Source organism: Hibiscus syriacus, unplaced genomic scaffold (genome assembly GCF_006381635.1).
Source record: "Hibiscus syriacus cultivar Baekdansim isolate YM2019G1 unplaced genomic scaffold, ASM638163v2 tig00008145_pilon, whole genome shotgun sequence".
Classification (NCBI taxonomy): domain Eukaryota; kingdom Viridiplantae; phylum Streptophyta; class Magnoliopsida; order Malvales; family Malvaceae; genus Hibiscus; species Hibiscus syriacus.
In genome coordinates this window covers 553620-569001 of record NW_024062153.1, presented here as the reverse complement: position 1 = coordinate 569001, position 15382 = coordinate 553620, and positions in this window count along the sequence as shown.

The window sequence follows — 15382 nt, the reverse complement described above, 5'->3', positions numbered from 1 at the left end:
GTCTGCGTTAACAAAATTTGAGTTCAGGAGTCGGTTACTTATGGGGAAGTATTAGCACCCCCACAACACCCTAAATTGGTACCTACTGATTAATTAGTTGTCTTTACAATGAAATTTAAGAATTCGATACTAATTTAATTTAAGATCCCCTACAAATAATATTCTTTGAATTTTTGGACGAAAAATGATAATATTTAATTATTTCCTATCGAGAATAATTGATTTCTCATACCATAAAGCAATCGATTCTTACTCCAATCGAAATAAAGAAATATTAAAATTTCATTCTAAAGTTCAATATTAATTTAGAAAAACAACAACCAAAATAATTTTAAGAGAGAAAATAATAATATCTAATTATTTCCAATCGAGAATAAATGATCTCTCATACCTTAAAACAATCATTTATTACTCCAATCGAAATGAAAAGATATAATTATTTCGTCTTAAAATTCAATATCGATTCGAGTGAAAACGATAATATCTAATAATTTCCAATCGAGAATAAATGACCGCTCATACCTTAAAGTAGTCATTTATTACTCCAATCGAAATGAAGAGATATCTTTATTCCATATTCAAAATCAATATTAATTCGAGAGAAAACGGTAATATCAAATTATTTCCAATCGAGAATAAATGACCACTCATGCCTTAAAGAAGTTATTTATTACTCCAACCGAAACGAATATATATTACAATTCTCAATAAATATTTGAATGTTATTATTTTGAAAACCCATTGGAAAACACACACAAAAATAAAGCAAATTAAAAGCATATATCAAACAAGCATAATTAATTATTTACTTTACCAATAGTTAATGAGAATAATGATGTTTAATTATTTAAATACCTCGAGACGAGATCTTAAATTTGATCTAACAATATTTTTTCGGTGAATTTAATTAAAAGAACATGATATTTTTCCCAATCCCCGAATTTTAAGATGGATTCGATTTAATTCTTGTCACTAGATCGGATAGATTTTCATTTTAAAATTATCGAATGTAACTTTCTTATACGTTAAGACAGTCACTTTACGACAATATTAAAATGAAAGAATATCACCCTTAGTCAATTTATTTCGATTCAAGTAAAAAGATGCTTATGAGGGCATCATGCAAAATTAACTAAGGACTAAAATGAACTAACATGCAAGCAACATGCAATAATTAAAATAAAATAAAAATAGGACTAAAATATAAACAATCAAACCATCATGTCAAAAATTAAAATAAAATAAAGTACAAAAGTTACTAAAATGATCATTTTTAATATTGAGTGCGAAATTAAAAAGAATAAAAATAAATAAAACATAGGGACTAAATTAAAATAAACTAAAATTACATGGCCAAGTTAAAATAAATAAAAATATAGATTCTGCTTCGAAATACAAATATGCAGAAACTACAAGGGCTATTTCCTAATTATTCCTTTTTAGCCTAAAATATACATTCGAATAAAAAATGGAAAATTACTAAATTAGTCCATAAGCATTTGAAAATTTTTTTTAAGCAGTCACTACACTTGATCAAAATGCAAAACAAGCATAAATATGATGGACCTAACATAAAATATCTCTAAAAATATACAACATGTGATGTGATCCAATTCAACATCATATTTACCATGGCTATTCCAACCTCTCGAGGGAAGAAACTTTCTATCTTTATACATATAGATACTTATTTCATATGTTATAAGATAGTTATTTTCATATATATATATATTATACCTATAGTTATTATGATAATAAATTATCCATTTATATATGAGATACAAGTTATTATAGTCACATTTTTTATAATATACAAGTTTATATACTTAGTTTATTTTTATGTTACGCATATAGGCACATTCGGCCAACACTTGGGAGCTGCATTGGAGCTAAATGGAACATATAACAGCAAGGAAACTTACATGGGATCGATTCGGAGAACACAAGGAACAATTGGTGAAAAGCTGTCCGGAGGCCGTGAGCTCATAGCTGGATTGAGCTGAAGATTTGAGCTACAAGATGAACTCATTTCAGCTGGGGAGTTACACCATCATCATCACCACTTAGGACACTTCAAATATGTCCTAAGTCAAAATTTGTGAAATGGTACCTTTTCGCGAATAGTTACCACCTCGAGATGTACCTTTCCACAAGGAGATGTCCAAACGTTCATCATGTTACAAGTCATCTAAGGCCAGCTCACCACCAGCTCATTCACACCTTAAATAGCTCAAACATTAAGGGACACCTTTCTCAAACATTGTGACCTTTCATAAATGATGCTGCCCATGAAGATACCTTTTGATCTAGAAGCACGTTGGTGAAGAAATTGCAACCATTGGAAGCTTAAATCATCATGAGGAAGAATGCCATGCATATTCGGCCACATCACATGGCATGCACATGAGAGCCTTTGGCGCCAACATGATAAGGCACATGACTATTCGGCCAAGGAGAGGAATTTGGCGCCAAGATGAACAAGCATGAACCATTCGGCCAAGGGAGATGTCTCTCCATCCTTTGACCGAGTCATTAAGGCCCTTCATGAAGAGTTAGCCGAACCATCACAAGCCCAAATGACTTAATTTTTCATTTTAAAACATTATGTATCTTCATAAAGTTATGTATCTAGCCGAAACAACTTGTAACCATTTGGCCAAGCCCTCTCATTTCCTATAAATAGAGTGGCTTGCCTTCATTTGTACCCATCTCATCTTATATATAAAATTACACTTGTGAGTTATTTCTCTTCAAAGTTCTTTGTGAACTTTATCGATTAAACAAGTGTAGTTCCTATACTTGTGGCGTCATTCCTTCCATTTTGATTCCTAAATTCCTAGATTGTTATCTAGTGGGTTGAAGACACTATCACCACCCCTCAAGCAAGTTTGTGAAGACCGGGATTGTGCTCCTTAGCACTATTTCATCTTTGGCGTGTTTGAGATACAACATCACCACCATTGCCATTTCATCATCAACATCATCCATCGCTTCCATCAATTCCGCATCCATCTCTATCTTTTTATTTATTTCATTTCATTCTTATTATTTATTTTCATTACTTATATTATTACCCTTTATTAAGTCCATTATTAAACGTATTTTCTTATCTTATTTTGCAGCCCAAACTTATAAATTCGAGGACATCGGTACTTGTCAATCCTAGATCGGGACACAATAAGGCTATCTACTCTCTTTCATCAAAGCGTGTAGATTCGCCTTACATCAAGCGGTAATCAGAGCATAGTTGGATTGACAACAAAAGTGTCATTGTCGTGCAAAGCAAAAAGAAGTTCAAAAGAGAAAAAGACTCCTTCAACAAAATTGGAGTGCAAAAAGAAAGAAAAGACAAAAAGAAGAAAAGAAGAAAAGAAGAAAAGAAAAGAAAAAGAGAAGTTCAAAAAAAGAGAAAGCAAGCCAAGAAAAGTGTTCTACCATAGCAAAGTACATCAAAGAGGCCATCTACACTAAGAGAAGATAACCTTATTGTTTCTTGTGAAAGGTTGCAGTAAGTGTTGTTTCTTGAATTGTAAGTCACCTCTTCCTTTTCTATCCTTTCATTTTCCTTGTCTTCAACCATTTCTTTCTTTTAAATACCTTTGAATCCTTTCTTCTACCTTTTCCATTTCTATTCTTTCTACCTTAACCATATTTGCAGCCGACGCACATAAGGAATGAATTAACTTGTTCTAATCTTGAGTAAGTTCTTCAAAGGACTTAGCAAGAGAAATTGAGTGGAAAAAGGCTATTGAGAGAGTGAGATCAGAAGGGGAATTGTTAAAAGCCAAGATATATTCCCGAGAGTAAACACGAGTGTTGAGTGGAGTGATCTTATCTTTTCTTTGGAGTGAAATTGTGAGACTTTGTGAGTGTGCTGGTAAGGTTTATTTTTGTTTTATTTACTAACCATGTCTCAAAGTCCTAAAGGAAATGCAGGTCAAACCAATTTGCAAATGCAAGCACTGATTGGAGAAATGATGAGAATGTTTCGAACAGAATTTGATGCTCTCCATGAGAAACTAGACCAAAGACAAGATCAACCACAAACCAAAAACAATGATACTCCTCGTAGGCAACAACCTCTTCCAGAAGATGATGTTCCAAATCCTTATGATGAAGAAGAACCAGCATTGATACAAGGACCTAGGCGTGCCAATGTTGATGATAATATAAGCAACATCAAAATCAAAATTCCTCAATTCAAAGGAAAGATTGATCCAGAAGCCTATCTTGAATGGGAAAGCAAGGTGGAACATGTGTTTAGTTGCCATAACTATTCCGAACTCAAGAAAGTAAGATTGGCAGCCATGGAGTTTGTTGATTATGCTTTGATATGGTGGGATCAACTTACTATTACTCGAAGAAGGAATGGAGAGAGACCAATTTCAACATGGATCGAAATGAAAGGTATCATGCGTAAACGTTTCATTCCTACTCATTATCACCGAGACATGTTTCAGAAATTGTAGAATTTGAAACAAGGCCAACGAAGTGTGGAGGATTATTATAAAGAAATGGAAGTGGCAATGATCCGAGTCAATATTGAGGAGGATCGTGAAGCAACCATGGCTAGATTTCTTGCTGGACTCAATCCTGAGATTGCCAACACGCTAGAATTGTATCATTACATCGAACTTGATGAAATGGTGCAAATGGCTATGAAAATAGAAAGGCAACTTCGGAGAAGACCTATCTCTCGTACTTCAGTGTCTACATCTTCAAGATGGAGTCCAAACAACAATTTGAGGAAGTCTACTCCTATTTCTACCAAAGAAAAGGCCGAATCATCAAATGTATCTCAACTTGGTAAGGAGAATCGAGGAAAAGAGATCCCTGAACGAACAAGAGACATCCGTTGCTTTAAATGTCTTGGGAGGGGGCATATATCCACACAATGTCCCAATAGAAACACCATGTTACTACTTGGAAATGGTGAGATTGAATCTGACCATGAAGAAGAAGAAGCAATACCAACCGTAGTCGAGGAAGAAGCAGAAATTGGTGCTCCGGTGGAAGGTGAAGCCCTAATGGTCAAGAGAAGTCTAAGTGCTCAAGTAGTAGAAGACGATGTACAATGGGAAAACATCTTTCATACTCGCTGCCATGTGAATGAAAAGGTGTGTTTCATGATCATAGACGGTGGAAGTTGTACGAATGTGGCAAGTACCATCATGGTGGAAAAATTGGGATTGCAAACATTGAAACATCCAAATCCCTACAAACTTCAATGGCTCAATGAGCGAGGTGAACTTAATGTCAATAAACAGGTGATGGTTCCTTTCTCTATTGGTAAGTACAAGGATGAGGTTATGAGCGATGTTGTTCCTATGCATGCTAGCCACTTACTCCTTGGAATACCATGGCAATATGATAGGAAGACCATTCACGATTGTTTTACCAATCAGTATTCATTCAACCATGGAGGGAAGAAGATCATCCTAACACCTTTGACGCCTAGACAAGTTCAAATTGATCAAATCAAGATGAAACAAAGTGTTGAGGACATGAGGAAAGGAAAATCAAAGTTAATCCAGGAAGAAAACATTCCAAAAACAAGTGCTTATACATCTAAGTGCTTGTTACAAAGATGTTTACTGACGAGGCGAATGAAGATTTTTCTAACTTTGACAATGCAAGAATTTCCTTTGATTTGCAGGATGATCCAAGTGACACAATCCATCAATTTGGGAGATTAAAGGACGTGACCTTTCAAGAGCCAAGAGGTGCGACTATTGAAGAGCAAAGAATGGTAACTCTTCATCCAAAGGACGTGATCCATCAAGAATCAAGAGTCATGCCTATTGAAACCCAAAGGGAAATGATTTTTCATCCAAAGGGCGTGACTTATGAGGACATCACCATGCCAAGAGTCACCACCTTTCATGAATTAATGCATCTATCTATGGAAAGGAGCATGATTTTTGGAATACAAAAGGGCACTAACGTTCAAAGCCAAATGTCTTCAATAGACATGAACTTTGAACCTACATTTTTTAGGAAGTATTTCTTAACATTAAATTTGTTTGATCACATTCATACTAATGAAAGTTTTCTTTCTTTTCAGGTTATGAACTTCCAAAGCAGACTTTCAACGGATATGAACCTTTTTGTAAAGATTGAATGGAAGGACACTAAGAAAAGACGATCATTCGATTTGAGGACAAATCGATTAAAAGAAGGGGAGGATGATGTGATCCAATTCAACATCATATTTACCATGGCTATTCCAACCTCTCCAGGGAAGAAACTTTCTATCTTTATACCTATAGATACTTATTTCATATGTTATAAGATAGTTATTTTCATATATATATATTATACCTATAGTTATTATGATAATAAATTATCCATTTATATATGAGATACAAGTTACTATAGTCACATTTTTTATAATATACAAGTTTATATACTTAGTTTATTTTTATGTTACGTATATAGGCACATTCGGCCAACACTTGGGAGCTGCATTGGAGCTAAATAGAGCATATAACAGCAAGGAAACTTACATGGGATCGATTCGGAGAACACAAGGAACAATTGGTGAAAAGCTGTCCGGAGGCCGTGAGCTCATAGCTGGATTGAGCTGAAGATTTGAGCTACAAGATGAACTCATTTCAGCTGGGGAGTTACACCATCATCATCACCACTTAGGACACTTCAAATATGTCCTAAGTCAAAATTTGTGAAATGGTACCTTTTCGCGAATAGTTGCCACCTCGAGATGTACCTTTCCACAAGGAGCTGCCCAAACGTTCATCATGTTACAAGTCATCTAAGGCCAGCTCACCACCAGCTCATTCACACCTTAAATAGCTCAAACATTAAGGGACACCTTTCTCAAACATTGTGACCTTTCATAAATGATGCTGCCCATGAAGTTACCTTTTGATCTAGAAGCACGTTGGTGAAGAAATTGCAACCATTGGAAGCTTAAATCATCATGAGGAAGAATGCCATGCATATTCGGCCACATCACATGGCATGCACATGAGAGACTTTGGCGCCAAACATGATAAGGCACATGACTATTCGGCCAATGAGAGGAAATTGGCGCCAAGATGAACAAGCATGAACCATTCGGCCAAGGGAGATGTCTCTCTATCCTTTGACCGAATCATTAAGGCCCTTCATGAAGAGTTAGCCGAACCATCACAAGCCCAAATGACTTAATTTTTCATTTTAAAACATTATGTATCTTTATAAAGTTATGTATCTAGCCGAAACAACTTGTAACCATTCGACCAAGCCCTCTCATTTCCTATAAATAGAGTGGCTTGCCTTCATTTGTACCCATCTCATCTCATATATAAAATTACTCTTGTGAGTTATTTCTCTTCAAAGTTCTTTGTGGACTTTATCGATTAAACAAGTGTAGTTCCTATACTTGTGGCGTCATTCCTTCCATTTTGATTCCTAAATTCCTAGATTGTTATCTAGTGCGTTGAAGACACTATCACCACCCCTCAAGCAAGTTTGTGAAGACCGGGATTGTGCTCCTTAGCACTATTTCATCTTTGGCGTGTTTGAGATACAACATCACCACCATTGCCATTTCATCATCAACATCATCCATCGCTTCCATCAATTCCGCAGCCATCTCTATCTTTTTATTTATTTCATTTCATTCTTAATATTTATTTTCATTACTTATATTATTACCCTTTATTAAGTCCATTATTAAACGTATTTTCTTATCTTATTTTGCAGCCCAAACTTATAAATTCGAGGACATCAGTACTTGTCAATCCTAGATCGGGACACAATAAGGCTATCTACTCTCTTCCATCAAAGCGTGTAGGTTCGCCCTACATCAACATGAATAAAAGTGGGTAAAATAAAAAATAGTCCCTACAGGTGAGTAACATGTAAAAACATGCTAAAGTTAGGGGGAGTAAACAACAATTAAACCAAAAAAACAAAGCTAAACAAAAATGGGTAAATTATAAAAACGGTCCCTACATGTGAATGCTTTGCAAAAACACGCTTAAAGTTGGGGGACCTAAACCTGATTTCCCCCAAAATGTTTCCTATATATACCATTTTTTTCATTTTAAATCGAATTCTAAAAAAAACCAAAACATTTTTCTTTTTTTCTCTCGTTTCCATCGGCCGGTCCTTTACCGGCGGCCTTAAGTCACCTCCAGCAGCCACACACAGTGGTCAGAACTCCCAAACCGACATAAAATACCCCTAAAGTCCATATCTACACTCCTAGACACTTAGCTAAGCCTAAAACTACCTAAAAAAGACTCCTAAACAACCCATAGAACCCCGAAAAGCTTCAACGTTTTGCCTCTTCGCATGCTCCGGCAGTCATCCAAGACGAACCGGTCCCGATTCAACTTCCCTCCCATCAGGTAACTACAGATCTAACCTTTGGTTTCGGTTACATGCATGGCTTAGATGTTTTGTGACTTTTTTTGTATTTAGTTATTTCGAAATAGTAAAACGAACACCAAAAAAATACCTTTCAAAAAAAGCTTTCAACTTCTTTTTGCTTTTTTAATGCTTTTGAAAATCTAATGGGAGAACCATTTTTACATTTGTGTTCGGGTTTATATAACCCAATTTGTACATATTTTTCTCTGTCTTTTCTGCTATGAAATGATTACAAAAAATGATGTTTATGTGTTGTACTTGTTGCCTTGCTGATTTTGGCAATCTGACATGGTAGGGGACTTGGCACGTGGTTGGTGGCAGCATCGGTGGCCGGCGGTTGGTGCAGCAAGAAGGTCGGGGACTACTGGAGATGGGCGGCGACAAATCTTTATCAGGGCCGTTAGATCTCTCCCAGATTCAATGGCTGGGAAATGTGCGGCGGCAGCTGCTAAAGGGGATAGTGTTTGGAAACCCTAGCTGCTATTGGGCTTGTTTGATGAGCCTGGCTGATGGTCTAGGTCTGGGTTTTGGCTCCTTAGGCTCGAGTCAGATGGCCCTTTGTAATTGGGTCCCGAATTGGGTTTTGTAAAGCCTGAAATAATAATAATAATAATAATAATAATAATAATAATAATAATAATAATAATAATAATAATAATAATATAATAACATCGGGATTAAAACCACTGTCGACAAAGAGTAAATTACATAATTTGTCATTAATTTATTATTTATCTTTTAGTTTGATCATTGTACTATTCTTTTTACCAAATTTATTATTAGTGTTATATTTTTATATTTTTATCTTCGATTGTTAAACAACTAACGACCATATTGACGGAATTTTTTCAATTTTTCATGTCATTTTCTCCGTCATAATAAACAATCCATGTGTCAATTTTAATAATAAATGATTGCTACTAGGGAGGAAGATGATCAAACCCAATACCTCTTTCGTAGAGGTTATTTGCTTAGCCACGAGTTAGGCTTGGAACATGTGATATATTAGTTTAATGCCCATTTTATATCTTTTGAAATTTTAATGTCCAAAAAATCATTTTAGAATAATCTAGTGACCATTTTTAAATATGTTATTAAGTTATTTTATATTATGACTAAAATTTATCATATGTATATATTTTGAGGATAAAAAAATTATTATTATAACAATTACACTAGATTTTTATTTCATTTTGATGATAAAGTGACTTGTTTGTAATAATTTCTCAGATGAATGATATGCTTATGACTTTTAGAAAAAAATAACAAATTTATAATAAATATGTTATTGAATGACCTGAATTATAGTTTACCCATAAATTAATTAATTTTTTATGCAGATAGAGCCGTTAATTTAAAATATTTAAATTATAATTAAGTTTGAAACTAAACACTTAATTAAAATATTTTTTATAACTAATCACACAAAATAATTATTCACTTGAGATCATAAATTGTCGATACAAGCAAAATATTGAAACACATAAAAAAAGGATAAATACAAACAAATTTGACTGCGTCGACAAATAAATTATAACATGATATTAAACTATTGAAAAACCCCACTTAAAACTACAATTCAGAATCAAACGTAATAAAAAAACAATTTACAAACGTAAATTATTTATCCAAATCCAATCTGATGATCCAAGTCATGGAAGATCAACAAAATAGTAAATAGACATCATCTTGATCAGTTATGGTAACTTCAAATTCAATCCTAAGAAAAAACAAAAAATTAAACAAAAGATCAATAATTGACTGACAAATCAACAACTTTAGTCAGCATCCTTTAAAAGATGTGCGAGTATTACCTTGAAGATTAAAATCTAGAATTATTTCGAAGATAAACACTTGAAATAATTGAAGTCCATCTGGAAGATAAAATAGAATTCAAACTGCGCCACAAACTTTAAATGTTTTATCTTTATTTTCGGTGAAAAACCTCTAGATTTAAAATTTGAATTTTATTTTGAATTTTTTATCTTTATATTTATCTTTTAGTAATTTTTGGGTATAAATACCCTTAGGTTCAAACTGCAAAATCGAATTGAAATTTTTATTTTTCTTGGTAATTTTCTATAGGAGTTTATTTTCTTTTCATATTTTACTTTCTTTTATTTTTATTTTCCATACCAAAATGCTAAGCATGTTCCAATTCATGCTTAACTAAATTCCATTTAGTCTAAAGCTTTGTGAAGCTCAATTCTAATAGTGAGAATAAAGTGTACGTAACAACTTCGAGATATCATTCTTCAATTCTCTGGAAACTAGGAGTGGTAATTTGTCATTCCTTTAAAAATCATGACACGTTCACTTCAAAAAGTGCACATTGATTTGAAGATTGTTTAGTCTTAAAGTTTGGAAGTTGGATCAATTAGTTGTAATTCAGCTTCATGTGAACAAACTTAGCGGCGATCCGCTAAGGGGAATCAAGATCAACTTCCATTCTTGGTGAGATGCTATAACTCAATTCGGGTTTTTCTAGTCTTTAAAGTTGCCTTGGTGCTAACGACAATAGACATGGTTAGTTCAGCAGAGACTGAATTTCGGAGATAGACATGGAAATATCAATTAAGCAAAGAGAAGAGCTAGCTGCAGGAGTTGATCCCTGTTGATTGTAATTGGCACAAGTCAAGAGAAATTTCTATTTCTAGATAGATCGAAATTGAGGCTAAGCAAAGCCTAAGGCTATCTCATTTCAATTGAATTTTTCTACTTTATTTACTTTCTCATCATTTTTCATTTATTTTTATTATTTCATTATCTATCATTATTTTTAAACCCTAATTTTTACTTTTACAATTAAAACCCATGTGTTAGGTATGGCTCATAAATATACCGGTAAAGGAAAGTCTCATTGAGGGGGTTACGATTATGTGGGTTGGGGGTGTGGGGGTTGCGGCCCCGCGGTATGGTACAAGGTTATTCTTGTAAATATGTACCAGGGTTTATTTATTATAAAAAGAGACGTAACCTAAACCTATTAGACATTGAAATTGAATTGAATGAAATTCTAGCGCCGCCTAAGGAACCAATGTTTTAAGCATATTGCTGAACCTCGTTAAAATTCTTGTGTTATTTCTATTTTCTTTACCCGATTATTCAACAATTGGTATAAGATGTCAGGAGCCAAATTCGAAGTTGCGAAATTCGATGGTCAGGGTAACTTCGGATTATGGCAAACAAGGGTGAAGGATCTGTTGGCATAGCAAGGGATCCTGAAGGCTTTGCGACCTATAAAGCCAACATCAATGGAGGAGGAAGATTGGGAAGAATTGCAGCAGCGAGTGGCAGGAACCATACGATTATGTTTGGCAGACGAGGTCATGTATCACGTCATGCATCTGTCGTCTCCAGATGAAATTTGGAAGAAGTTGAAAAGCCAGATTATGTCCAAATCCTTAACGACTAAACTGTATCTAAAGCAGCGGTTGTATGGGCTGAATATGCAGGATGATCATGATTTGGCGCAACACGTGAACGTCTTCAATAAATCGTTTCTGATTTGGCTCGGCTTGATGTGAAAATTGAGGATAAAGACAAAGCGATGATTCTATTGTGTTTGTTGCCTCTCTCTTACGAACACATGGTGACTACTTTACATATGGGAAAGACACTATCAAAGTTGAGGAGATTACTACAGCCTTGTTGGCTCACAACCAACGAAAGCAGAATACAGGGGAAAGTTCTCAAGCTAATAGCTTATATGTCAAGGGTAATTGAGACCGTGGACGGAAGCCAGAGAAGGTAGGGTATGGGAAGTGGAATTTCAGATCTAAATCTAGGGATAAGATGACAATTCACTGTTATAAGTGTAAGGATGCAGGATATATTAAGCGAGATTGTCCGAAGTTTAAAAAACAGACCGATGAGAAGCGTGATGACTCATCCAAGTCTGTGAATGTGGTCGAGGATGACAATTTTGATTGCAGTGAGGGTGATATGCTCTCTATTTCAACAACTCAATTGACGGATGCTTGGATTGTTGATTCTGAAAGTTCTTATCAAATCACACCAAACAAAGAATGGTTTTCGACATATAGGTCGGTTAATTCTGGTTATGTTTATTTGGGTGATGATCGATGTTGCAATATTGTTGGTATTGGTGATGTCATAATTAAGATGTATGATGGTTCTGTTCGGACGTTGTGTGGTGTTCGACATATCCCAGATTTGAAGAAGAATTTTATTTCTTTGGGCACTTTGCACACGAATGGTTTTATCCCTAAGTCTAATGAGGATAGGGAAACCATTCGGATTGTTAAAAGAGCTTTGACTGTGATGAAAGGAAAGATGACTGCAGGGAATATTTACTGATTGTTAGGGAGTACTGTTGTAGGTGGAGTTCATTCTGTTGAGTCTTGTGATGATACTACCAAACTGTGGCATATGCGTCTTGCTCATCTTAGTGAACGTGGTATGGATGAAATACATAAAAGAAATATGTTGCATGGTGTTAAAAGCTGTAAGCTTGATTTTTACAAGTATTGTGTTCTTAGTAAACATACTAAAGTTCGTTTCAAGACTGAGAAGCACAAAACTGAAGGGATTCTTGATTATGTGCATTCTGATGTATGGGGGCCTTTCACGACATCGTCTTTGGGTGGATCTAGGTATTATGTTACTTTCATTGATGATTTTTCACGGAAAGTTTGGGTGTATTTTTTGAAATAGAAGTCTGACGTTTTTGAGAAGTTCAAGCTGTGGAAAGCTGAGGTAGAAAACCAAATAGGACAAAAAATCAAGTGTTTGTGGTCTAACAATGGTACGAAGTACACATATTCATAGTTTCTAAACTTTTGTAAGGAACATGAGATTAAGAGGCATTTTACAGTGCATAAGACACCACAACAAAATGATGTCGCGGAACGGATGAACAAGTCATTGAATGAAAGAGCCAGATGTTTGCAGTTGAATGAGGGGCTACCCAAACACTTCTGGGTTGAGGCTGTTAACATGGCGTGTTATCTTATCAATAGATCGCCAAGGGCATTATTGGTTGGGAATGTTGCAGAAGAGGTATGGAATGGTCATGATGTTACTTTTGATCACTTACGAATTTTTGGTTGTCCTACTTATGTTCATGTACCTGTTGATGAGAGATCCAAACTTGATACAAGATCGAAGGAGTGCATTTTTCTGGGTTACAAGAAATGTGTCAAAGGATTCAAGTTCTGTGATCCAGTTGCGAAGAAAATTGTGATCAATAGAGATGTTGTTTTTGATGAACAACCCATGTTGCAACAGAAGAAAGACACGACAGTGGTGGATTTCGAGCAATTTCCAGTTGACAAAACATAAACTTCTCAATCGACTTCTGGTGGTTCCGCTACAGTTGATTTGCAGGATTATAGTCTTGCTAGAGACAGGGTGAGACGGACGAATATAAATCCTCCGAAAAATTTGGGTTTTGAAGACTTGGTCTCTTTTGCACTTACTGTTAGCAGTGATGATCCGGTTACTTTTCATGATGTTGTTACTAGTCAGGAAAATGACAAGTGGATTGCTGCCATGGTTGAGGAGATGGAGTCTTTGAATAACAATCGTACATGAGGGTAAGAAGCATAATGGTTGCAAATGGGTGTATAAGAAGAAACCAACAGTAACAGAAAAAGAGGTAGAGGAGTTCAAGGCTCGTTTGGTAGCAAAGGGTTTTTTACAGTATAAAGGAGTTGATCATGATGAAATTTTTTCTCCTGTGTTCAGGCACACTTCAATTCGAGAAGTACTTGCATTGGTGGCTAGTTGGGATTTGCATTTAGAGCATATGAATGTAAAAACTGATTTTTTTCATGGTGATTTAGAGGAGCAGATCTACATGTAGTGGCATAAAGGTTTCACTCAACATGGAAACGAGCATTTAGTTTACAGATTGAAGAAATCTTTGTACGGGTTGAAACAGTCTCTGAGACAATGGTACAAACGGTTTGACTTCTATATCATCAAGATTGGCTACAAGCAATGTGGGTATGATTGTTGTGTCTATGTTAAGAGCCTTGATGATGGTTCTTTTATTTTTCTGTTAATGTATGTTGATGATATGTTAATTACTGCGAAGAACATGGTTGATATTATCATTTTGAATACTTTATTGAGTCAGGAATTTGATATGAAAGATTTAGGTGCAGCAAAGAAAATTCTTGGAATGGAAATTTGTAGGGACAAAAACTCAAGGAAACTGTGGCTATCTCAACAGGGTTATGTTGAGAAAATGCTAGAAAGGTTTGTGATGAGCAGCACAAAACCAGTGATCACTCCATTGGCGAATCACTTTAAGCTCTCATCAGAACAGTGCCCTAAGACAGATAAGGAAGCTGAAGATATGTCAAAGGTTTCGTATTCTAATGTTGTTGGCTGCTTGATGTATGCAATGGTATGTAATCGTCCTGATTTAGCTCATGCAGTTAGTCAAGTTTGTAAGTACATATCTAAACCTGGTAAGCAATATTGGGAAGCAGTCAAGTGGATCTTTAGGTACTTAAAGGGTACTATGGGATATAGAATTATTTTTGGTAGTCAGCGGAATGATCCTTTGGTTGTAGGATATGTGGATTCAAACTATGCGGGTGACTTGGATAATAGAAGATCTACGACAGGGTATGTCTTTACTCTTGGTGGAGGACCTATTTGTTGGAAGTCTACTGTTCAATCTATTGTGGTATCATCTACAACTGAAGTTGAATACTTAGCAGTGGTTGAAGTTGTAAAAGAAGTTTTATGGCTTAAAGGTTTAGTGAAGGAGTTGGGTGTTCAGCAAGGTGGAGTTCAGTTACTCTGTGACAATCAAAGTACTATTCACTTGGCTAAGAATCATGTAAATTGTGCTAGAACCAAGCATAATGATGTAAGGTTTCATAAGATTAGAGATTTGGTTGCATCTAGAGAGATTTCGTTTCAGAAGGTACATACTGATGAGAATGCCGCTGATATGTTCACCAATCCAGTTACGACAGACAAGTTCATGCATTGTTTGGACTTGTTGAATGTTTCGAGTTATTAA